Source organism: Lasioglossum baleicum, chromosome 4 (assembly GCF_051020765.1).
Source record: "Lasioglossum baleicum chromosome 4, iyLasBale1, whole genome shotgun sequence".
Taxonomy (NCBI): domain Eukaryota; kingdom Metazoa; phylum Arthropoda; class Insecta; order Hymenoptera; family Halictidae; genus Lasioglossum; species Lasioglossum baleicum.
In genome coordinates, this window is record NC_134932.1 from 5,579,897 (window position 1) to 5,604,709 (window position 24,813).

At 40.8% G+C, this 24,813-nt stretch overlaps 2 long non-coding RNA genes across 2 annotated transcripts; both read right to left on the reverse strand.

Moving 5' to 3' along the window:
• Positions 1-16,637: 16,637 nt before the first annotated feature.
• LOC143208401 (uncharacterized) lies at positions 16,638-17,406 on the reverse strand. The gene is made up of 3 exons (XR_013008900.1): positions 17,204-17,406; positions 17,038-17,106; positions 16,638-16,940 (listed from the first exon to the last, which is right to left on the reverse strand). It is a non-coding gene; the product is annotated as an uncharacterized LOC143208401 (long non-coding RNA).
• A 352-nt stretch (positions 17,407-17,758) lies between these two features.
• LOC143207746 (uncharacterized) lies at positions 17,759-18,263 on the reverse strand. The gene is made up of 3 exons (XR_013008735.1): positions 18,158-18,263; positions 17,992-18,060; positions 17,759-17,891 (listed from the first exon to the last, which is right to left on the reverse strand). It is a non-coding gene; the product is annotated as an uncharacterized LOC143207746 (long non-coding RNA).
• Between the last annotated feature and the right edge of the window lie 6,550 nt (positions 18,264-24,813).

The window sequence follows — 24,813 nt, forward strand, 5'->3', positions numbered from 1 at the left end:
CAGCAGGCTCTGAAAATCGTTTTTCTCATTATGATCTCTGATGATTCTGATTCCGCTTGGCCAGCATTGATTCATCCCTTGTTATGGCTCGGTATTAAAGCGAATCCCGCAACTGTGTCATCCGTGTATGTAAATACCATGCGCCCGTTCTGTTGCCTTTTAACAAGGGTATAATGTCATTCGGCCGATTGCATCCTTGCGTCCGGCACAAAGCGCACCGTTTCGTTTCCGGTTCGAGCGAGTAATTAAAATCCTTTGTAGCCGGTCCTCGGCTCGGCCGGTGCCCAGATAATTTTGATCCTTTCAGGTGAACGAGAAGAAACGCGGCTGCGATTATAGTGAATGGAGACGATCGCATCGATGCCGATTAAAAGTAATGGTATCGATTGCGAATACAAACATGTGGTTGATACGATACACTGTATTAAGTGTGACTCAGTTGTATCTGATGAATTTCGATATTGCAAAAAAATAGAACCTTACCACGAGGTGTACAGTGTGTAGAAAAATCGTTTGTCGTGACTATCATAGACTATATCTTCCGATCGGTGGAGATTTGTTAAAAAACGTCGCGCGAAATTGACCTTGACTTTGAAATCCAAGGTCAATTTTGCGGAACATATTTTTAACAGATTTACATCGATCGAAAGATGTAGAAGCCAACAGTGTTGGGCAATAAATAAATTTATTTAAATAGAAATTTAAATAACAAATTATTTGTTATTTGGATATTCAAATAAAAAGCAAAAATAATTATTTATTAGAATAATTTAGAATAATAAAGTTAATTGTAATGTACAAATACAATTTCAATTATTATTTGTATTGACAAATAATGGACGGGCCCGACCACTGGCGGTATACCTGAAAAGGTTGCTGTAGCAGACAAAAAACGCGGACGGATCAGCTCCGACTAGGCCGATTATTTACAACCACCGTGCTCCGACAACTTCAACTCCGACAGATGGACAACACGTGCAAGCAAATTGGTACAACAAATAATTGTATTTACGTAAATATTATACATATGGGTAATCACGATATTCATTTCGCCACGTGTTCATTGTCAACAAATTGTCAATATACAAAATACCACCATCGCCGATTTTGTTCTAAATGAAGTATGTTGTAGTCCATGTGAAATTAGGGGGGGGGGGGTTTAAGTCATCATTTTGCCGGTTTCGAATTTTTTTTAGAAATGGCAGGCCTTCAAAGTTTTCAATTTTTGCCCATTTCGGCGAAAGCGGGCCTCACTTACGAATTTTTATCTCAAGAACTGTTTGTCCGATTGAGCTAAATTTGTTTTGTTTTATTCAGAAAGGATTGGGCTATTACAAAATAATTTTTTCAACCTCGAAAATCAACTTTATAATGTCGAAAAATTTAAACAAATTCTTCTTTTTGTTTTTTTTTCGATGATGGGGCTCAGTGATTTAAATTTTGAAAAAAAATATGGTTATATTCCTTGAAGTTTCCCCTTTAAAATGAGCCCTTGAAAAAGATAGCATCATTAAAATTGGCGTCACAATGAGCTGGTAAAGGACGCCTCCGTTGCACAATCTCGATTTTGTGCACGCATTTTCGGTTCCGTTTCGTGCAACGAGCGAGGCTCTACTGTATAAACGAATGAGGTTTCACATTCCAGCGGTTTATTAAAAACTATGTGCACATAATGCGCGTCGCTAATGAAGACGAAGGCCATCGCGTGCCGAGAACACAAACGAAGAGCCGCGGAGAGATTTCCGTCTCGTTTCTGGTCCTGGTCTCCGATTTCTATTTACGTACTCGGCTCACGTATGCTGCGTGCGGAACGAAAGATCAGAACCACAAAAGAGGCACGGCTTCTCCTCCTCGATCTTCTCGCTCCCAGCATCCTTCTCGTCGTTTAAGAAGCAGCCCTTCGATTCCTACACGCCGGAAAACGCGGCGGCCGATTAATTTCCGCGCGTTTCTTCTACGAGACGGCCGGAAAACTGATTTGCCGTTACGCGTTCCCGGATGTTTGCTCTACGGATACGCAGGTGTTCCCATGGAAATCGGTTTCCGCTAGGGGGGAAGGGGATTTTCTCAGCTCGCGTGAAGCTGAGTCGAAAGGAGAACGCCTGGTGCTCGCGTGCCCCGCATAGTGAAACATTAAACGCAAATCGATTCGAACGCGCCTTAAGCCCGCAAATAAATAGATCCCGATTCTTCTGTTCTAGGTTCAGGAATCCTCAGACCCGTGTCAAGCTCCTCGGCTTTCTGCCGAAGCGCCCTGAGCTTCCGGATTACCCGGGCGTTAACCCCCTGCATCCAGATTTATTTCGTAACTATACTTTGTCAATCGTTATTGAACCTGCTTTTTTTCAATTTCTGTCTCGACGTTTATATATATTCGATGACAAGGACAACAGTGCAGCTCAGAGTCTATTAAGGAACATGTTACGCTAAGGATTGTTTGAATTTCTCGCAAGCCCTAATCATGCATCGTCTGGTGCGTGCGGAACAACCATTCCATCATCCGTAAACGTTCCTTCAAATTGGGAATTGCTTTTTGTTAACAAAACTGGGACAAATATGTACGTGTTCTGATGCTTCTGCAAACTGTTCGGGAAGTAATGTTAATCTCTTCCCCGAAGCAGTTAAGATCGACGACGTAACTAGACTTTAAGTACTCGTTAGCTAAGCGAACTATAGTCGAATGTGCATAATGAATACGTCGTTGCGACTGAGTTTCCGAGATTTGTTATTTCCCTGCTTGTTTAACTGCTTCTGCAGCGATGAAATAAGAATAATCATTTGTACTGGAACGTCGTCCATATTTCTTATACAAAGAATAACGTTTATAACGATAATATGAATTCATTACAAGCTTTACATACACGGGAATAATAATAATGAAAGAAAGTAGCATACAGCTGCATACTAATTATGATGATTAAGACGTCATAAGACTCTGGAAAGTATTCAAGAATTATTCTATGTATGAAAGGGATTATTTTTTGTATATCAGTTTTCGTACTGTGTTTTGTCAGTGGAAAAGAAGGATTTTATAAAGCTCCGCGTAGAATGAGAATTTGTTGCGAAACAGTTTCTAGCACGGCAGTGTTTAAAGAGAGCACAGGAATAGTCTGCCAAGAAACTTAGGTATACGAGGAGCATTAACTTCGTTCAAGTGTAACGGGAGCACTATACCATGTCGAACTAGAGCAACTGGCACACATATACTTTGCCAAACCTGTACACACAATCTAGATAATCGTACATAATTTAACGGCTGGGGAACGCAGCTAGCGAGGGGCTTATATTCAATTTTTGATGAACAATCCGACAGTCTGCTCAGAGCTCGGATTGTTGCATGCACAATCGTATCGTTAATCTACGGATTCCTCGGTTTCTCTGAACTGATCAAATATGAACGAAGAAAGATTGTGCTCGAATACGGTTAACAGATCGGTCGACATGAAACCACGTTTTTCTGGAATTTCCGCCCGCTTCAGCTTATAAAGCGGAACACTATTTAATTCTCCTTACCTCCTATAATATGGAAATCGAAGATAGAATACGCAAAGAGATCCGTAATACGTCTGTATCGTTTATGTCCATAAGAATTTTAATTAATTGGAAGTCTCATACACCAGCGTGTTTAGATGTTTCTACTGTTTCAACTTTGCATAAAATCCGTAATTTCTCTGCACAGAGCAAGAAAAAGACAGTGGAGGAACGTGAAGACTTGCAAGGATGAACAGCACTGGCAAAGATTTTCTAATATTTCGAGAACGAACGAAACTTCGAACTAACAACGTCTGCGATAACATGTCCCAGGCTATGTAGTCGGCAAAGTGCAGGGACCGTTGGGCTTTCCTGTTGAGGGGAACCCCGGGACAGCGGCTGTCCCCGAAAGGGTGTCATGAGCTGCGGCAAGTGAGCAACTTGTATTTTCATATTTTCGGTGCGGCGAACAGTTGGACAACTGGAAACGACGTTAGGTGTCGGAACAATTAAGTTCGTGCAATTCCATAATACCGATTCGAGCATTGTTAGTCGGCATTACCATAGTTAAGGTCAGGGTACGCTTGGGAGTGGCTTAAACTGTGGCAACATCCCCTGTACGGCTGCGAAATTCAAGAAACTCCGATATTAGAGTTCAGAATGCGCGGAAATTCCATTAGCCTGGGATGTGGGGAGGGGTGAGGCAGGGGGGAATTGTGTCCTTACATCAATACAACCCGGTGACTGGTACTTTGCTAGTTGCAAAGTGGAGGGATGTTGAGTATGTCGAGGACCGGGGTCCGGCGGCCGGAGATTCCGTGAAATTTGGAAGTCAGTGCGGCGGTCGGGCCGACGTAAATCTGCAAGCAAATACAAATAAGCTGATTGCCCTCCGAGTCCTTCGTCCATCCCTCACCAGTAATTAAACAGGGCAATCTGCACTTCGTAGCCGGGGCGTCGCATGAACGGCGAGAATGAGCTGGATCCTACGGAACGGGCACAGCCACCTATAGCTTCGAGAGAGAACCGTCTGTGTGCGCTAAGATTATATTTGGGCTTGGCCCATGCAAATTCATAAGTTCCTCGACGTCCTGACATTCGGCTAGTTCGGGGCTAGATAGACACGAAGCTATTGTAGCTAACTACTTCAATGGCATCCGGCCTTGTAACGCGAATTATCGAGGACCCTTCCCACGAAACGAACTCCCAACGATTCTCGAATAAACCCGTCGACCCCGCAATTAATTATCCATTAGAGAGGGGTGCGTGTTCATCAACGAGCGCGGTCATGCGCCAGTCTAGGTCGGACCCTTGACGTCTTGAATCATATTTGTGTAAACAGAAGCTGGTTAAATGAATATTAATGCAGCCGCTGCCTGTTAATCCAGAATTCCCATGAAACGGTAATTACTCGTAACACGAGTATAATGCGCCGTGTAACACAATGTCGGAAGAAACGTGTATTTATGGGCTAATGCGGCTAGGCATGAGTATATGTCTTATGACTTTAATGTCTTGTTGCAGTTTGCATGATGCGCTGAAATTTCGCGGCGTTCGTGTACGCTCTGTATTCGCAATTTGTTCGGGATTCCCATAGGACGTAATGGTCACAATTATACATACAGCGGATCTTTACGCGAGATAAAAATTTTCTACCTGAATTCCAACAAACTGCTGTGCAATAGAAATTTATTTTCTATTTTAATATGTTCTTCTGATACTTCCAATAACCATTTTTACGTAAATGTATAGAATTGTCTGGGTCTAAAGCTCTCACAGTTGGCCACGCGAGTGTTAATCTAACCTTTTCTCACGTTTGCGGAAAATTTCATATTATTTTGGATTCTGGCAACTTTCCTTGTTAGAGCAACACAATTCCGAGACCAACACGCAAGGTACTGGTGGCGCACGTAACTGACGAGCTTCGATTAACATTGACCAAAGCGAAGAATCGCGCGGTACCGCGAAAGGAAACAAAATTCTGATAATTAGCAGCGCGGCAGAATATTCACGATTTCGCTCGCAGCGATATCCACAGAGTTCGGGGAGCTAATGGTGGTTGTCGAGGCGGGGGGGGGGGGGGGCGTGGAGCGGGGGATGCAGCTGTATTAATTCTTCAGCAACTTATCTCATCGCAGAAAGTTCGGTTTATCTTGCAGTAACCTGCGGAAAGTAAACGCCTAGACGAGACGGATCTCGGAGATATCCGCGATATGGAGACATTCTGTCGTATTTTATGCTGATCCTAATCCACCTTTGAAACACGGACCGAAACTTTTGAACAAGGAGCATCGGTAAGCACACAGAGCGCAGAGCCGTCTGAGGATGCGCCGGCGACGATGCCGAAAGATACACTTCGTTCAAAATATTAGTAAGGTGAAGTGCCCTATACCTGGACAGCATGTTTTTCTATTTTTAATTTTATCACTTTAAATAAACAAAAATAATTTTTTAAGAGTTTTAACATACACACAGTTCAGAGTTTGTAAAGTAATTTAAAATTAAAAAATCATTGTTTAGGTTAATATCTTAATTGTATTAACAAGAATAATTCAAACCTGTAGTTGGACATATTAAATCCAATCTAAGCTAGTACCTGGACAGAAGTAAACCCTACACCGGGACAAATTGAATTTACATATAATCTGCAACAGACACTATAGTGCTCCAAGCAATATGGCCGCTACGGGGAGCGAGACGCGCGATCGTGAGGAGTGGGGGTATTCCTTGAGAATGCCTCCGATCGAGCAAAAATTTGTCCATGCCTGATCTATAACATCGAACTTTATTAAATCTTTAATATGATGCACATATGAATATATTATTAGTGTATATTACATTCTGCCCTTAATTTGTTGTGTAATTATCTTTTTTCTTTCATGTAAATTATTATTGATTTCTTGTTCCTGTTCTTTTTTAATTTTGTATCTCTCTTTTTCCTGCTTTTTTGACAAATGTTCTTCTTCTATAATTTTTTTTCTTGCTCCTTTTTTCAAGATCTTTCTTCTGTCTTCGACAATACAGTTGGTGATCCTTTGTTAGCATCCACCGAACTTAAAATTTTCATTCCAGAATGCGTGCTTTTTGGAATCTTAAACTGGCCTACTGTATTGAGAGCTTGTACTTGTACGATGGATTCAACAGAATCAGATTCTTGATTTCTCTTCAATTTTTTATTTTTATTCAATCTTCTATTTTCCTTCAATCTGTGATTTTTAATAATATCCTTAGATTTTATGTACACTTTTGGCTTTCTCTTACTTTAATCTGTTTTTTTATGGTACTTATTAATTACTTTTTTCGACTGGAATCAAAAGTTTTGTTTCTAGCGATGGCCATTATCAAATTTAATTTTTAAAGCAAGTTTACAATCTGAAAAAATGATTCGCATGTAAATAGACTATTTTGTACACTGTTTTCAGATGAACTTTGAATTTATTTTTAAATTTCAATTGATGTCATAATGAAATAATATTCACACCTACTTGTAGCTAAGAGGCCTCAAAATATATAATATAATTATTTAATCTCTTAATTACTGATTTTACTATGAAAATTCAATTGTCCAGATTTAGGTATCACTTTTGGACTGTCCAGACTTAGGGCACTTCACCTTAGCTTCTCGCCAGATTAAGACGAGCCCTGACGGACGGGTGTATTTTCGGTTCTGCTTGTCATGATTCGCGGTGGAGTAACATTTTCAATACTGTAGCACTTACCGCGGTTCTATCGAGGTTCGCATTAAACTTTCCTCCCGTGTAGTGTCGCCAGACCGGGGAAATTGGGGCATACAGTTACCCGCTCTCTGTCATTACCGAATTAGTCACGTCACATTGTGGCGCATAGACGACCGAGACGGACGCGTCACGTGACCGAGCCGTGAGGATGCTCGGAAAGGTACAGTAAGAGACAAGTCTTAATCTAGCGACACTGCTCCCCCTATTACTATCTAAGTACCTACTTGGAACGTTGAAAACAGCAGCGGTCGGATTTAGGACGCTCCGTTGAAGAATGCAAACGCCATTGTAATTCGAGTGTTTCGCGCGCTACTGCTGCTAGTGCAATTCGGTGGGCGACTTTTAACTAGCAAATTGTTAGTCAAATTTTTAATGACGAGCCCGTCGAATATAATAGCGGCGAGCAACAGAGTTCGAGAGAGTCCTTCTGTATTTAACAGCGCATTCGAAATACGGGTCAAAAGGTCGAACGTACGACAAACTGTAATTTCACGTTGTTCGACGGACGCTCTCGCGCAGCATGGCCACCGTTTTGCAGATTCATCCGGCGGGTAGTGCGTGCGATCGTTCAACGTCCATTATTTAGAACTCAATTCGAATCCACGTCATTATTTTTACGCGTGTCAAGCGTCGTTGTCAAGTGGACGAGGTATCGAGCTTAACGAAACTTCAATTACCAGATATTTCTGCTCCGCTCTTCCCGCAAATTTTACTGATCATTCGTTGCGAAACGCTCGCGCCCCGAATCCACCGGTTTATAGATTGCCCCATAGATCCCCGTGAAATCGTGATTTCCTCGGATTCAGAGTTAATAAGGAAGTTACTCTCTTTTATTCATTCATTTAAATAAATGAATATCTAAACTCTTCTCTTGCTTTATGGTTCCAGGAATATTGGCAGCAATCGCTTTTAATTTTCAACTTTAAATTAGAGCGTCCCCAATCCGACGGTCTTAAAAAGTTTTTCGAAGTTCCCTGCGCTAAAAAAATCGGGTAACGATTCTCATTTAGAGTGGTAGACGGGCGGCCGGGCCCCACGAATCTCATTATCAGTGTTCGCCGATAAGCGATCGTCGCCGGCAGAATTCCAGAAACTCTGATGTCCCGGCAGGGATCCGCGGTATATCCACGGTAGCGACAAAGAGCCGGAGCGGCGGGCGTGCACGCCTTAACATTCCGGCGACGTACTCCAAAGATAGCGTTACACCGTCATTAAACAGCACCGAATATTTGCATTATAATGGGACACGGAGGCTGTGATTCATTGAGTTCGTCTCGTTCGTTATTAATGGCCCTCGGGTGCGCGGGTATCACCGTGCTGGCTGCATTGTGTGTCAGTCCGTGCCGGTTCCTCCTTGGTACACGCTTCCCTCCGCATTAACATAAGCACCGTATCTCGCAGGGTGTCAGTCGGAGTCGCGAGACACCGAGAGACCATTGCCATCCGCAGACAGACAGAGAGAGAGAGAGAGAGAGAAACTCTCTCTCTTCATACCCATACCCTATCCTCTTTTCCGCCCTCTTTGCGTACCAATCCAACGAATGCGAGCTGCTCTAATGATGACGTCCGCTCGGGCCCGATGCATTCTAAATGCCGACACGCCTCTAAATTAGTGTCTTCGCTCGGCCAGACCAAAGGGTACGTCAACATCGGTGACGCGCAAAAAGGGCCGCGACAAGCCGAGCTCCGGCTACAGGATATCCGAGGACGTTCGACTCGCGTGGTCGACGTCTTCACGGGACCCCGTGTCACCAACGCGAACAGGAAAGGCGACGAGCATGGGGGAAAAGGTAACAATGTAATTCACTCCTGTACTCCAGTTGCCACTGGAGTAGGGTTGGCTGAAGTTAAAGGTCCAAGGTAGCAAGCTCCCACTTCGAAATCTCCATTCTTCAACAATGGATCGATTATTTATCATACTACACTCCGCGACAAAACTATAAGACACCTGCGATTTTAGCTAATATTTTATTAATACTAATTTTTTCGTAAAAGTTTTCGTTATTAATCCAAAGAATCAACTAAAGTACATACATTTCCATAGCGGCAATGTTGTTAAATTAGATTGAAAAAAGTTTCATTCAAATTTCTAATTTTTGATCAAATAAGATGCGACAAAGCTATAAGACAATGTATATTTTACGTAAGAAAAAGTCGGTGGAAGTTAATGAAAAATATTTTTTTCTATTTAGTAGCAATGTGTTGCGCCACCTTTATTTTTTATAGTTTCAATTAATCGTCATGGTATCGATTTATAGAAATTTTTTATTTGATCTTGACTTAATTTGGCACAGTTTCTTCAATACGAGCTTTCAACTCTTTCACCGACAAAAATTGTTTCCGATTTCCATATAAGCACAGCACGTGTTAAAATTCCTCAGATGTTTTCTATTATGGCCGTGGTGGTATTATGCCATGGTAAAATTGGTATATTACGGTCTTCAAAATATTTTTTTAGACGTTTCGCTGTACGCACAGCGGCATTATCGTGTTGAAAAATATAATTTTCATATGCAATAGTTCTTGCATGTAGCGTTAATTGTTCTTCTAATATTTCTATACATTTCGCACATGTTTTGTAGTTTTGTCGCGGAGTGTACACTACTTTGTGAAAAATTGTCAATCTTTAGGGAGTGAAATCTTTACCTTCACGACCTTGAATCCAGCTTTCCAAAATTCCTCTTTCTGTGCTAAAACGATCAGACCAGAATTGTATATTCTCTGCGGTATAAATTCATACAATTCTACTGAATTTATACAATTTTGTTCCAGATTCATTTTAATATCCGAAGAGATGTTTCCTCGTTATAATGACCGCTGAAAAGGTGTGCGTTTCCTTTGCGAACACGAAATGCAATGGTCCCGAGACGCAGCTGTTTGCCCAGAAATTATCCGGACACCGACTTTGTGTGCAGTTCGCGTGACATCGATGCTATCTTGATGGTTTTTCTCTTCTTTGGAAAGGAGTATAATGTGCCGACTGAAGAGTGTTGAAGCAATTTGGACCAGTTGCGGTTCGACACTTCATTATACCGCGGTAGTAACAGATGGTGTTTCCGAAGCTCCAGACCTAAAAAGTAAAGAACCAGTCTTCTCAAAATTATACTTAATTTTTCACCACCCTAACGTTACGTATTCCAGTGCGACTTTAATACGAATTTGCTATCTATTTCGAAATTGTTGGATATTCATAATTATTGAACTTCTTTATTGAAGCACAGATTGCAATAAAAATTGTATGAACATGCATCCATACTGAATCCGTTTTGAATTTACTGATTTAAACATTCGATGAAAACGTCATCTGATATCACAAGCTTCAAAATTACCATCAAAAGACTAATTACCCAGGGTGAATAACTAGGAATCAATAAACCACGACATTCTGCGGTTAATTGCATCTATTCTTGACTCTGTTTAGCAATCACAGATCGCCTGCACGTGACACGACCAGATAAGTCGTTAGTATTCAGTCGATCGACAAGTTTTCCGCGCCACCTGGAAAATGCATTATTCGAATAGTTGTCTCGTCTGTGTCCGACACGTAACGTCGATGAAGTATTTAGGATTACGTGTACTATATGTATTCGAATCCTTCGCTGGTAGTGCCCATCAGGAAACGTCGTTCCCCTGAACATATTCACTTCTCTTCTCGATCCTGCAGTAAAATATCGACCAGCCACATGATAAATGCAGATGGCGTGCATCTAGTTTCATGGAACGGTAATAAGGGGCCAGGCTGTTTAAACCCCAATGAATGTCCGATCGCGTTTACCGAGATCACCGTCATGTGACGCTAAATCACTACGTACGGTCTCTGCAATCAATTCTTCATGATCTTAGATGAATCTGCACAACAACAGATTACCAGGAAATCGATTACGCTTGAATTATTCTAACTTTATATTTCTTCTATGTAGACTTCAAATAAATTGGTGGACGAGACTTTTTCAGACAAGGATTTAACGACAATAACGTGGAAATTTTAGTAATACTTGATGAAATTCTTGATATAACCGTTACTAGAATTATTGACTATAAATAGCGTACGATTTTATTGACATGTTTTCTATCTAAACCTGTTTTTAAAGTGTTATAACTCACATAAAAAACAATTTTATGAAAATTGTTATAATAAGAACAATAATATGAAAATTAATTTTATAGAATATTTAATATTGTTTAATAGTAACATTAAATTATTATCAGAATTGATTTTAATATTATTGAAGGAAATAGTATACAGGGTGTCTCAAAATTAGGTCCGGAGCCGAAAATGGGAGGTTCCTGAGATCATTTCAAGCGACATTTTCCTTTGAAAAAATGTCGTCCGCGGCTTCGTTAACGAGTTATTACCGAAAAACACGGACCAATCAGAGCGCGAGCTAGACGCGTGCAGCCCGGCGCGCCGGCAGCCGAGTGTCGGTGGCACGCCGCGATGTCGTAACGAACAAAAGTTTCTCGATGATGTGAATCCTCGCCAATTTCGATAAGCTTTGGATATGTTGTCAATACCATGATTCTGAACAACATTTCCCTTTACAGTTTCTGTCGATCGGCTTTAGTTTACGACATTATTGTAAAAATTTGTAATTGTAAATCGATCGATGTACTATTTCCTATCCGATTTCGATAATCTTTGGATATGTTGTCAATACCATGATTCTGAACAACATTTCCCTTTACAGTTTCTGTCGATCGGCTTTAGTTTACGATATTATTGTAAAAATTTGTAATTGTAAATCGATCGATGTACATACTATTTCCTCGCCGATGTCGATGAGCTTCATTTCAAAGGAAAAAGATATTTAAAACATCGAATTTATAACATATTTCAAAGTCATCGAAATCGGTGAGGACCCACATCATCGGCAACTTTACCCGAACGATCGAAGAAGCACAAACTTATTGAATTAAAAACTCACTTATTCAGCCGTAAATCCATTTGACTACCACATACAACCACCACACTTTTACATAATCTTCGAATCGGTGTTTTCGAGAATCATATGATTCTCGAAAAATCAATATCTCCTTGGGAACGATTTCATTTGTTTTAAACGACGCCTTCATCGAATACATTGTACGCTGGGAGAGCACAGTTTCGCGCGGCATCGCGAAGAGCATCGAACTCTTTCCGCGTCGGAGTAAGTAATTTCGTTCGATATCGATACGAGTTATAAAAGTGTGCTACGAGTTCAACAATTATGTAAAAGTGTGGTGGTTGTATGTGGTAGTCAAATGGATTTACGGGTGAATAAGTGAGTTTTTGATTCAATAACTTTGTGCTTCTTCTATCGTTCGGGTAAAGTTGCCGATGATGTGGGTCCTCACCGATTTCGATGACTTTGAAATATGTTACAAATTCGATGTTTTAAATATCTTTTCCCTTTGAAATGAAGCTCATCGACATCGGCGAGGAGATAGTATGTACATCGATCGATTTACAATTACAAATTTTTACAATAATATCGTAAACTAAAGCCGATCGACAAAAACCGTCAAGGGAAATGTTGTTCAGAATCATGGTCTTCACAACATATCCAAAGCTTATCGAATCGGACAGGAAATAGTACATCGATTGATTTACAATTACAAATTTTTACAATAATATCGTAAACTAAAGCCGATCGGCAGAAACTGTAAAGGGAAATGTTGTTCAGAATCATGGTATTGACAACATATCCAAAAATTATCGAAATCGGATAGGAAATAGTACATCGATCGATTTACAATTACAAATTTTTACAATAATATCGTAAACTAAAGCCGATCGGCAGAAACTGTAAAGGGAAATGTTGTTCAGAATCATGGTATTGACAACATATCCAAAAATTATCGAAATCGGATAGGAAATAGTACATCGATCGATTTACAATTACAAATTTTTACAATAATATCGTAAACTAAAGCCGATCGACAGAAACTGTAAAGGGAAATGTTGTTCAGAATCATGGTATTGACAACATATCCAAAGATTATCGAAATCGGATAGGAAATAGTACATCGGTCGATTTACAATTACAAATTTTTACAATAATATCGTAAACTAAAGCCGATCGGCAGAAACTGTAAAGGGAAATGTTGTTCAGAATCATGGTATTGACAACATATCCAAAAATTATCGAAATCGGATAGGAAATAGTACATCGATCGATTTACAATTACAAATTTTTACAATAATATCGTAAACTAAAGCCGATCGACAGAAACTGTAAAGGGAAATGTTGTTCAGAATTATGGTATTGACAACATATCCAAAGATTATCGAAATCGGATAGGAAACAGTACATCGGTCGATTTACAATTACAAATTTTTACAATAATGTCGTAAACTAAAGCCGATCGACAGAAACTGTAAAGGGAAATGTTGTTCAGAATCATGGTATTGACAACATATCCAAAGCTTATCGAAATTGGCGAGGATTCACATCATCGAGAAACTTTTGTTCGTTACGACATCGCGGCGTGCCACCGACACTCGGCTGCCGGCGCGCCGGGCTGCACGCGTCTAGCTCGCGCTCTGATTGGTCCGTGTTTTTCGTTAATAACTCGTTAACGAAGCCGCGGACGACATTTTTTCAAAGGAAAATGTCGCTTGAAATGATCTCAGGAACCTCCCATTTTCGGCTCCGGACCTAATTTTGAGACACCCTGTATATAACTCTTTATTTGATCCCCTCGGGGTTAAAATTCAAACATTTCTCCTATTTTTACCTTTTCCATCTTCCTTATTGAAGGAAATAGTATTATATTAAAATTGATTTTACAGAGAATTGAATATTATTTAAAAATATAAGGCTGTGCATTCGTTGACACATCCTTCGCCCCATACTTCGTTGATATTCCGAGCCGCTTGGCACTTCGGCGTAGTTTGAACTCGTAGAAAAAAATAATGCGAAAATCGCGTTTTGACATCCTGAAATGAAAGCCAAATAATTTAACAAAAATTTGAATCAAATTAAATATCAAAAGCATAATTAAATAGAGCGTAAAACAAGCTTTAAAATGACATGTAACTCATTAAATTAAGGTAAATATTGGTGTAAAATTGCAATTAAAACAAAGGAACAAAAATCCTGAATTCCTTTCTTTACAACCTAATATATTAGTCCCTTGCTCTGAGATTTGCCTTGCCTGAGGTTATGTTAAATGCAAATTTCTCTGTGTTTGGAATCAGGTGTTCCATATTAGCAGCCTTTATCCTAATCGGTTGATTCATCGCGACGCGTTTGAAGGTGGGTGGGGGGCAGCTTGAGGCATGGGGAACGGGAGCATTGAATGGACATTTACGGGACACCATAAAAACGTCGGAGGACGGGAGCGTACGCGAGCATACGAAGGATATCTAAATACACGTTTAAATTGCCGGGAGTTTCCGCGGCAGAACGGCTTGCCGTTCGAATGAATGCGGTAAGATGAATGCGGTCCGCGGAGGACACGGCGAAAAATAAGTAAAAGTGTTCGTGCGTGTCCCGGGGAATAGCGAAGAAACGTTTCTTTCGGCGTGCATCCGTGCCGGTGTGTGCAGTTGCCATTCGAAGTTGCAGCCGCGGCATGCTCCCCCTCTGTCCGCCTTTGTATCCAGCTTGCGTGAAGACGTAAATAAAACTGCACACGCAATTTATTCGCCGAACCCGGGTCCGCGATCTCTACCTCTTTCCGTCTCTCTTTTTTCTCTCTTTCTCTCTCTCTCTCTCTCTCTCTCTAGCTCTCTCCCCCTCCCCTCCTTTCACGATGCACCCCGTGAGAATATATATCTGCTGGTTGCTTTCCTCCGGAAACACGTGCGGTTTTCTTTCTGCCCGACGCCCTTTACACGGCTCTGAATGCGAATCTCGCGGCGAGTTGACGTTCTTTTGTTAGTTCGATATGGAATTTCAGTTTGTCGAGCGTACTTCGCCGAGTATATTGAAACGCTATCCGGTATCGTCGCCGGTTTTCTTTCCCTCGGAAATAGTAAGACGGTTTGCAGCGCTCTCACCATTGTACTTGTAAATTGTGTCGTACTCCGTTCCCCGTGTCTCTCTCTCTCTCTCTATTTCTTTCTCACCTTCGTGGAAGTATCGATGTTACGCACAGATACGTTTGCACGGATAAATGCGAGAGCAAGCCGTTTTACTATGATTTTAGAGGCTACGACCTGGCGATGAGTATAAGTGTCGCTGTGATTGCAGAAAGCCCCATTCAACTTCTGTTTATACTGATGCCACCCACTAAATAATGGGTCCCATGGAAATCACCGATACAAATTTCCCCGACACGGTTTTCACCGACTCCAGATTTGACTGACAATAACTTTGGCCGACAACGCCTTTAACCGAAAACGACTTTGATCGTCAACGATTTTGACCGACAACGAATTTGATCCACAACGACTTGAGACGACCACGGTATGATAATAATGTAAGTGATAATTAGACTGCGGATTTTATGCATTTATGACAAAAATGGGTACGTACAATTTGAAACAGTGCACATATAAAAAATATTTGAGGACATCAACGTGTTAGTTTCAGCTTAATAAAATAATTAAAAGAAGAATAGAATTTTTATTTGACTCCTGTGTCTTGCAATCAATGCAAACATTTTTTATTTTGCATAAATATCCGCAGTGTAGTGATAATACTGTATGATAATACGTACTATGGTCGTCTCAAGTCGTTGTGGATCAAATTCGTTGTCGGTCAAATTTGTTGTCGGTCAAAATCGTTTTCGGTTAAAGGCGTTGTCGGCCAGTTATTGTCAGTCAAATCTGGAGTCGGTGAAATATTGTCGGTGAAAACCATGTCGGGGAAATTTGTGTCGGTGATTTCCATGGGACCCCTAGATAATACAGCGAAGCAATATTCGCATTGTATATGTTCAAGCGCATAAAAATGACCTATTGGTTATTGAAACATATAACACATGTTAATCTAGTTGTAACCGTCAGTTTCGAGTTAATCAAAATAATTAATAAATGTATAGCTTCTACCTTTATTACGCATTTACGCTAATAGATTTGACTAACTCTGTCCGTTTTACAATTGTCGATATCCAATGTGCCGCTGACACATGATTGTCGAATAAACTCAGCAAGGAACAATTTAATTAACTAACGCAGCCGCGGTAACAATTAATCGATAACTGTGAACGAAGCAAATTATTCAGCCGCCAAATTCCGAAAAGAAGAATTTAAACTCGATGAAAAAAATTGAAGCCTTTCATTCACTAAAATATTTCATTATATGTATAATTAGCACTGCTGCCCTGGCGCAAAATATTCGACGGAAATCGTGAAAGTGGTTATCGAAAGAATTAATTGGGCGTTCATTAAAAACGGAATATAGTACTGTACATTATTAAGCAAATTCGTTACTCTCGAAACCTGAATACAGTTGATGATGATTATAATGCTCAAATGAGCTGTATGTGACAAATAATGGCCACGTGAACACCTAAAAATTTAATTGGTATTGCATGATGGAAATGCAGGAGTGATTAAGAAAAGGAATATTGTATTTTCGACGAACTGTATTAATTTTCCAATACAATTACATCACGATCGAGTACGCAATGCGTTCTTCAATATTCTATGAATGAAATTGTTAAACGAAAGAATTTATTTAATTATGCATGTTGTATTATTGAAATTTTATTACATTGCCAATAATAATAACTTCATATATCTGGAACTGGAGTCCGTTTCATATATGGTGTTGCGTTTAGGAGAATCATTGTCCTCTAGCACTGAATGTAACAAAGAAGATGTATAGAATTTTCATTAATCTCATAAAGGTGTGGTCGAGACTAAGTAAAAAATAGATGTTATTAAACAGAAGCGTACCTTGCAAACCAGTCTAAGCGGTCCCTTGCATTTACCCTCCCTTTTTGCTATGGCACATAATATTCGACGCTAAGAAGACAAGAGAATACATTAGTTGAAGTCCAAAAGGAAAGACACGCATTTATTAAAAGAATAACATCACAATGTAACACACGCTTTAACTTACAGTCAATCCTGCTTGTGCCGGTTCCATGAAGAACACCGACAACAAAACAAGGCAAACGAGTAGGAACGGGAACTGTAGTTTCCAGAGCATGTTTGCGTTATTCTCTTTCGAAGTTTCTCGAGACAATGATTGACACTGTTGTGTCCTCCTTTTATATGAAGCAATCAGGAAGAACGTGACAAATACTGCTTACGTAAACTGTTAAAAACGTGTTCTCATATTTTGCGCGATAAATGCTTATCTGTATACGAATTTCGTGTAGAATGTGGTGCAGGGTCATAAACAAATTGAATGACAATGATTATTCTTTCATTGTCCAAAGATATCGTGTAGAATGTGGTGCAGTGTAATAAACGAATTGCATGACAATGATTATTTTTTTATTGTCCAAAGATAATGCGTGATTTGGAAATTGATGAGCGATAAAAAAAAATGATATTATATATTTTCGACGAACTGTATTAATTTTCCAATACAATTACATCACGATCGAGTACGCAATGCGTTCTTCAATATTCTAGGAATGAAATTGTTGAACGAAAGAGTTTATTTAGTTATGCATGTTGTTTTATTGAAATTTTAGTGCATTGCCAATAATAATGATTTCATATATCTGGAACTGGAGTCCATTTCATGATGTGTTGCCATCATGTGCCATGCCATTTAGGAGAATCATTGCCCTCTAGCACTGAATGTAATTACAAAGTAGATGTATAGAATTTTTATTAATCTCATAAAGGTGTGATCGAAACTAAGTAAAAAATAGATGTTATTAAACAGAAGCATACCTTGCAAACCAGTTTAAGCGGTCCCTTGCATTTACCCGTCTTTTTTGCTATGGAACATAATAGTTTACGCTAAGAAAACAAGAGAATGAATTAGTGGAAGTCCAAAACGAAAGACACGCATTTATTAAAAGTATAACATAACAGTGTAACACACGCTTTAACTTACACGCAATCCCGCTTGTGCCGGTTCCATGAAGAACACCGACAACAGAACAAGGCAAACGAGTAGGAACGGGAACTGTAGTTTCCAGAGCATGTTTGAATTATTCTCTTCCGAAGTTTCTCGAGACAATGATTGACACTGTTGTGTCCTCCTTTTATATGAAGCAAGTCAGGAAGAACGTGACAAATAATGCTTACGTAAACTATTAAAAACGTGTTCTCCTATTTTGCGCGATAAATGCGTATCTCTATGCGAATTTCGTGTAGAACGTTTTTTATTGTCCAAAGACAATGCGTGTTGGAAATGCAGGAGCGATTAAAAAAAATAATATTGTATTTTCGACGAACTGTATTACTTTTCTAATACAATGATTATATGTTGCAATTTAATTTGGAGAATTTATAGCAGCCTAGAATACTTGTCGCCAATTGTGTACAATCCACAAGCATCATTTCAATAGCGAACATCCCCGGGAAATCCATTTCACGAGCGTAGCCAAACCGATTAATCGTAAAAATGTTGCGACTTCAAAGAACGAGCCCTGTAAACTGTGCTCTCGGTGTGCGGACTCTTTGTGCGGTCCTCATTAGTAACCACATTTCTAGGCGCTTTGAGTCGTAACTCTGATAACGAAACTCATTCCACATTCCCTTTCTCAGCCACATAATTTTCATGATCCGGGGAATGGATATTACATTACCGGTGTCCGGTCGCTGTAGCCCGGGGAAACTGCTTCGCCGGTTCTTTCCCGATCCAGGCGAGCCAAAAGGAAGATAATCCGTGGACGGGGTCGCGTAAAAGAATCCAGCCGGCCGGTATGGCTTTCCAGAAATGTTGCGCGAGCAAATAGTCGGGCGGACAAGTTTCGCGCAAGAAACTTCGCAATCACGACAGAGGGACGTGTGACGCACGCGTGACTTCTTGTTCCGCTTGTTCTCTTCCTCGACAGCAAGCAGCGTTCGAGGGTCCATTTCCCTGGACGGCTAGCAACCCCGGGACGAGGACTATTTCGTGATAGTCCTTTTGTGACCAGTGGCAGCGGCGCCTTTCAGGTTTGAGTGGTTTCGCGGGCCGGCTCCGTGGAAAGAATCGTCTCGCGCGGCCGGAACTTCGCTTTGACCGGTTAAGGTATAATTTTCAGATACTTCCGAAGCTCTTTCAGTGGCTGGGCACTTGTCAGCCGAGCCAATTCCGCGTCGAAAACTTTCGTGGAGTTCATTGAAGAAAACGGTCCAGGGACAGAAGGAGAAGAAGTTCCCCCACGACGACGTAAAAGCGAGGCTGCCATCCCCCGTCTCCTGGGAATATTAAATCCATGCAAAAATCCGCGAAACGCGGCGAACGCGTCTCTGACAACCGAACTATTCATTTAATGTTCCAGATTCCCTCCGTTACAAGTAGGTCGAATATTTCGGACGTTCTTCCGTTTCCTGCTCAGCCACCTATCCTCCTCTATCCACCCTACCTGTCCTCCCCATCCAGCCCCCCATTTATTAATGTCGAACGAAAGTTAGTATCTCAAATTACGCCGTTCCCCGGCTTCCGTCAAAGTAACCGAGGGAAAACTTCTTTCGGCCCGTGACGTGGACTTTCGAAACAAGTTTTAATAATGATTCTGCATTAATGTCGTAATACTTGCGGACCGGCTTGCGCTGCGAGCGGAAAGGTTACGATAAAGGTCGCTGTTTGAATTATTTACTTTTTAGATGGTTCCATTCTGCGATGCGCATTATCGTTTATAGCCAGACGTTTCTACGTCAACTCATCATACCTGGGCAATTTTTGAATTTCGGAAATGTATAACTTTTTCGGTAGCTCCAAAATATACTTTCTTTTTTCCCTTCCTCGTATTCTGGAAAACATTAAAACAATTTTGCTCGTGAATGAACTAAAACATGAAGAAGTGAATCTTTAAACCTGGACACCAGATATCGATCACAGGAGAAGAGGAAGAAATAAGATTCCTCGAGAAATGCTCCGACCTCGCACAAGATTGGCGTACAACGAAAAAAGTCGATGAACATTTTCAATTTTGCAGATTGTTCGAGCCGAAATGAAAGCACTCCGCGCCGCTGTGGAGCATAATCTCGCCACGGAAATTAATTCTCGTGGCAGAAGCTGACAGCGATACTTTACGACGTCGATGAATTTCGACCAAGCAGAATTGAATCTTACAGCGCACTTATCTCGCCATTAGCACGGCAGCGGTACGGACCGTTTTGCTCCGAGTATGTCCATCTTGCTGGCGACGGTATTCGATTAAAATTCGACGGGGCCCGCGATCGTGTAACGCCATTAGCGTGCGGCCTTGATAATCAGCTCGCGAGAATCCGTCAGCCGTGCGGAGCGTCTCTCGGATCTCGTTTTCGGGATGCGTGCCGTTGAAATTTGCATTATTATCGGGACACGTACGGGAGACGGGTGCCTTGACGGGTCTGCGATGGTAATCACCGATGGCAGGTGCACGGTGAACAGTTTTGGGGACACGACACACCGTCAGCTCATCCCAGCCGCCCCATTAGACGCCGAACCGAGCTGATCGGCCAGTAAAAACCGGCATTAAGACTTTACGCCCGCCTACGGCGTCGCGTAGTGCGGCTTGCCGATACCGCCCCCTCTCGGGCGTATTATCATTCTTTTGATTCGACGAATAGGAAATCGATTAGGGGTAAGAACACGCTTATCCTGATGACGCGGCGGTTGTCCCGTTCTGTGTTTCCGTAATTATGGCTGGACCAACCCTCGGCCCTGCTGATCCAGCGAGAAACTTTCACGCTAATCGGCAGGCTCGAGTACAGGTCTTTTTTCCTGATCTGCGGTGACCAGTGCCATGGGAAAACTGATAGTGCTTGTTATATCAACATTATGTGGAATTCATTTAAGGGGCTCATAAGATTGATCGTGAATGATAGTGATTGACTAATTGCGCAGCCTGCTGTGTAAAACCAGAATTTCCTGATATTTTGTGCACAACGAACGGGTTGCGTTTGTACTGTGTTGTACTATGAATGGCAGTGGTTGCACGAATATTGTCAGACGAGTCTCATCACTACGAAGTGGAAAACTGAACGATTGCTCAAATTATGTGTCAACGTGAATACAATTTGGATTTGCGTTGCGATTGTTGCGCAACATGCTTGATCGTGAATAGGTCCCTTTAGTGTTAATATCATTATCCTTTAAAGTAGGACTAACAAATAAGAACTACATATATGGCTTAGACCACTTTCATAATTATTATGTTCATTCATAATTATATCCATAATTACTATGTGTATATAGAGAGACAATATTTTCGTCTGTTGACCCATTTCTCCGACAGAACCCAGCGGTCCGATCAAATGCAACGAACCCTCCGACAAACCGTACCATGAAAATCGTTCTTCAACTTCGAGAGAAAGTACCTCGCGATACATACATCGAACGGAAACTCTTTTTCTCTATATTGGGTTTCCACGCTAATCAAACGTAGACTGAAAGGGTCGGTTTCTCGGCGCACGCGATAGCGTTCCACGATGATAATCACTTTCCCCGTTCTCATTTGCCATTTCCGAGATCACGCGAACGCGCGGCGCCGCGCCGCGGCCAGCGTACTTTTTCTTTCCACCCCCGTAGCAGCTGCTCGTTTTTTTTTATGTATTGAACGAGCGGGTAATTCAAATGAATGAAAAGTTTTCAAGCGATGCGGCGCGTCCGGCATCTCCTCCTTGTGTTGAGCGGGGCTACATCTTTCAATAATGACGATGCGTTCGTGATTCCACTCTGGCGGATGAAAAAAAGAGCAGCGCAGACGGCGTAGTATCGCCCGCAACTTTTTATCCTCTCGCTCTCCCTCCGTAACGCGGCGCGGTGCGGGCCCATTTTCGCATCAGCGAATCCGCGCCGTGCCGATGCTTCAATGCTAATGCTTCTTGCCAAAAGGCTGGCGCTCGTTCGCCCGCGCGCACCTCTTATCTCAATGGGAAGCCTTCACCGATTATTACCTTTGCGAATTTAAACATCTCATTACACTCACTCCGACACCGCACCGTCCACGAATTTTCGATCCCGCATATACATAAAAATTCCCCGCAATTCTTTAATGGCTCGTAACTGCGACTCTGAGGCTGCGTAAACCCTGCCGTGATTTTAATCACCCATGCGAGCCCATGAGTCGTATCTGCTTTGATGTTTGCACGGTGTTTTCGATTCGGTGGTACGTTCTTTCTCGTACAACACGATAGGGTAATGTATCCATTAATTATGAAAATTTCTTCATTATCGGTTCGGATAATAGAGCTTCTACTAAATCGTTACTAGAACGAGCAAATGTGCTCCGGAATATGTCGTGTTTAGACCCATTTTAACACATTACCGACCGGTAATTATTGCATAATTTTTAAAAATCTATGGTATAATGCTGAACACTTTTTAATGGAACCTTCAATGGCAACAGCAATTTTCATTGTGAACTAACAAGCCACCCTCAATAACATCATTTAATAGTTTCATTTAAGATTGCAATGTAAAAGAAAATTTCTATGCTTTATTCTGGTACAGCACAATTATTGAAAATCCTATTAATAGGCTTCCGGTGGGTAAAGTGTTAATTGGAGAAATGTTACGAACACGTTGTTAAATAAATACTGCTCGTTTATGAAGAAATTCATGCAAGACTGTGAATAATAATAGCGAATATTATCTATTTATACTTTAAATAAAGTTTTTACCCCAAAAATTTTATTAAAAAAAATCAAACCGTCTTCGAAAAAACGCACTAAAAAGTATTAAATAATTTCCATTTAATTTATGTGAATACACACGAACTTAAATACAATACAATCTTTTCGGAGGCGGCGCAAAAATTAAAAATTTGTTTAATAATGAAATGAAATTATGATTTCATTGGGATATGATGGACTTGGAAATCAGTAGGTGGGAAGAGAAGATACATTAATATGTGAAAGCATGTAGAAGAATTTAAGCATTTTTTGGTGCGTTTTTTCGAAGTCGGTTTAACTTTTTTTGCAATAAAAATCGCAAAGAATGAAAAAATGCAAAATTTGTTTTCAAGAGACCAATCGGGAGACATACCCTACAAAATGCAGAAGGTTTCGTCCTGATTGGTCCATCCAACTCGGAGTAATCGGTGAAATAATTCATTTTTCGCAAATAAAATCGTAAGGAATAAAAAAATGCATAATTTTTTTTACGGGACCATCCCGGGGACATACTCTACAAGATGCAAAAGATATCGTTCCATCCATCTCGGCGTAATCGGTGAACATACATAGAGAAAAAAGCGGAAAAAAGGCACATACAAAAAATTGAGTAACCTCCTCCTTTTTCGAAGTCGGTTAAAAAAGGAATTGAACGTTTTTCGCGGCGAGGGGAATGATACGTGGATGGTCTGGCGTTATCTATCGGTTCGAGGAACAGCGGGCGTTGAAAGTTACAGGAGTATCGATCAAAATCAGGAACATCGCCCACCATCCAGCCCAGCATCTAGTCGTAATGAATTGATGTCGAATTGATGGCAGCGAAGTATACACGACTGGCAGCGCCCGTTACACAGGTCGGTCGACGTCTAACTGGAATTATGCAATCAAATGACACAATGGTTCAACTATTATGTATCAGTCGAGCGACCAACTTCCCCGCAATGAATGCAACTGTGACAATACCAGATCTCGTCTCTTCTCCTGTCTAGCACACCAGTGGCACGTTCAGTATCGTCCAATTCTCATGGATAATAATTGTCGCCCCGGAGGCTCGTGTTGTAACGCCGCCTATTAAAAATCAATTTTCCCGGTGACGCTCGCGTCGATGCCAGCTGCAAAACGAGGATTAATTCAATCGACAATAATCACGGATATACTCGATTATTACTTATTGTTAGTTGGTGTTTGTGGCCGCGTTTCCCCTAGCCGCAGCACGGCAAAATAAAAGTCGCGAATAAATCGTCGATTTCATGCATTCGTAACAGAAATGATCGAACAATACACAAAACAGTGAAAACGTCAGAAGGAATAATACTGCGATGTTATTTTCACTTTGTCAGAATTATCACGAGAAAAAATACATTTTTATTGAAAACGGGTTTGTCGTAATTCATGCAGACAATTTTTATTTTGCATTAAAATCTACAGTCTTGTCATGAAAGTTGCACACAAGCTGTTGGCAAAAATTATGGAGGAGTTTTAAGAACTGTTCTAGAAAAGCTTGTTGGAATTATCAGACAGATCTACTTCGTATCATTAATATAATCTGTTCCATGAACGATATGAATTATTGTATCATTCACGATGTGAAAATTTTAATCCGATCAGAATAACAAGATCGAGTAGATGAGAGTTAAAATACTACGATGATTAAAAGAACATAAAAATGTCAATATATTATTTTAATATTTCCATTTAGTTTCTCTCTTTCATGGAGACGATTCGAAAAATTTTTATTTTACATGGAAATCCGCAGTTTAATCATAAGCAATGAAATCTCAATGCAATTGAAATTCCCACAATCGTCTCTGAATACCTGTCGCAATTATATCAACTGTCTCCATACACATCTGCAAATTCTATACAACGAAATCCATTGTCCTGCAGATAACAGTGCGTCGCCGGCTCGATAAAAACATTTTTCGCCAAAATAGAGAACCGGCGCGAGAGTGCCTGGCG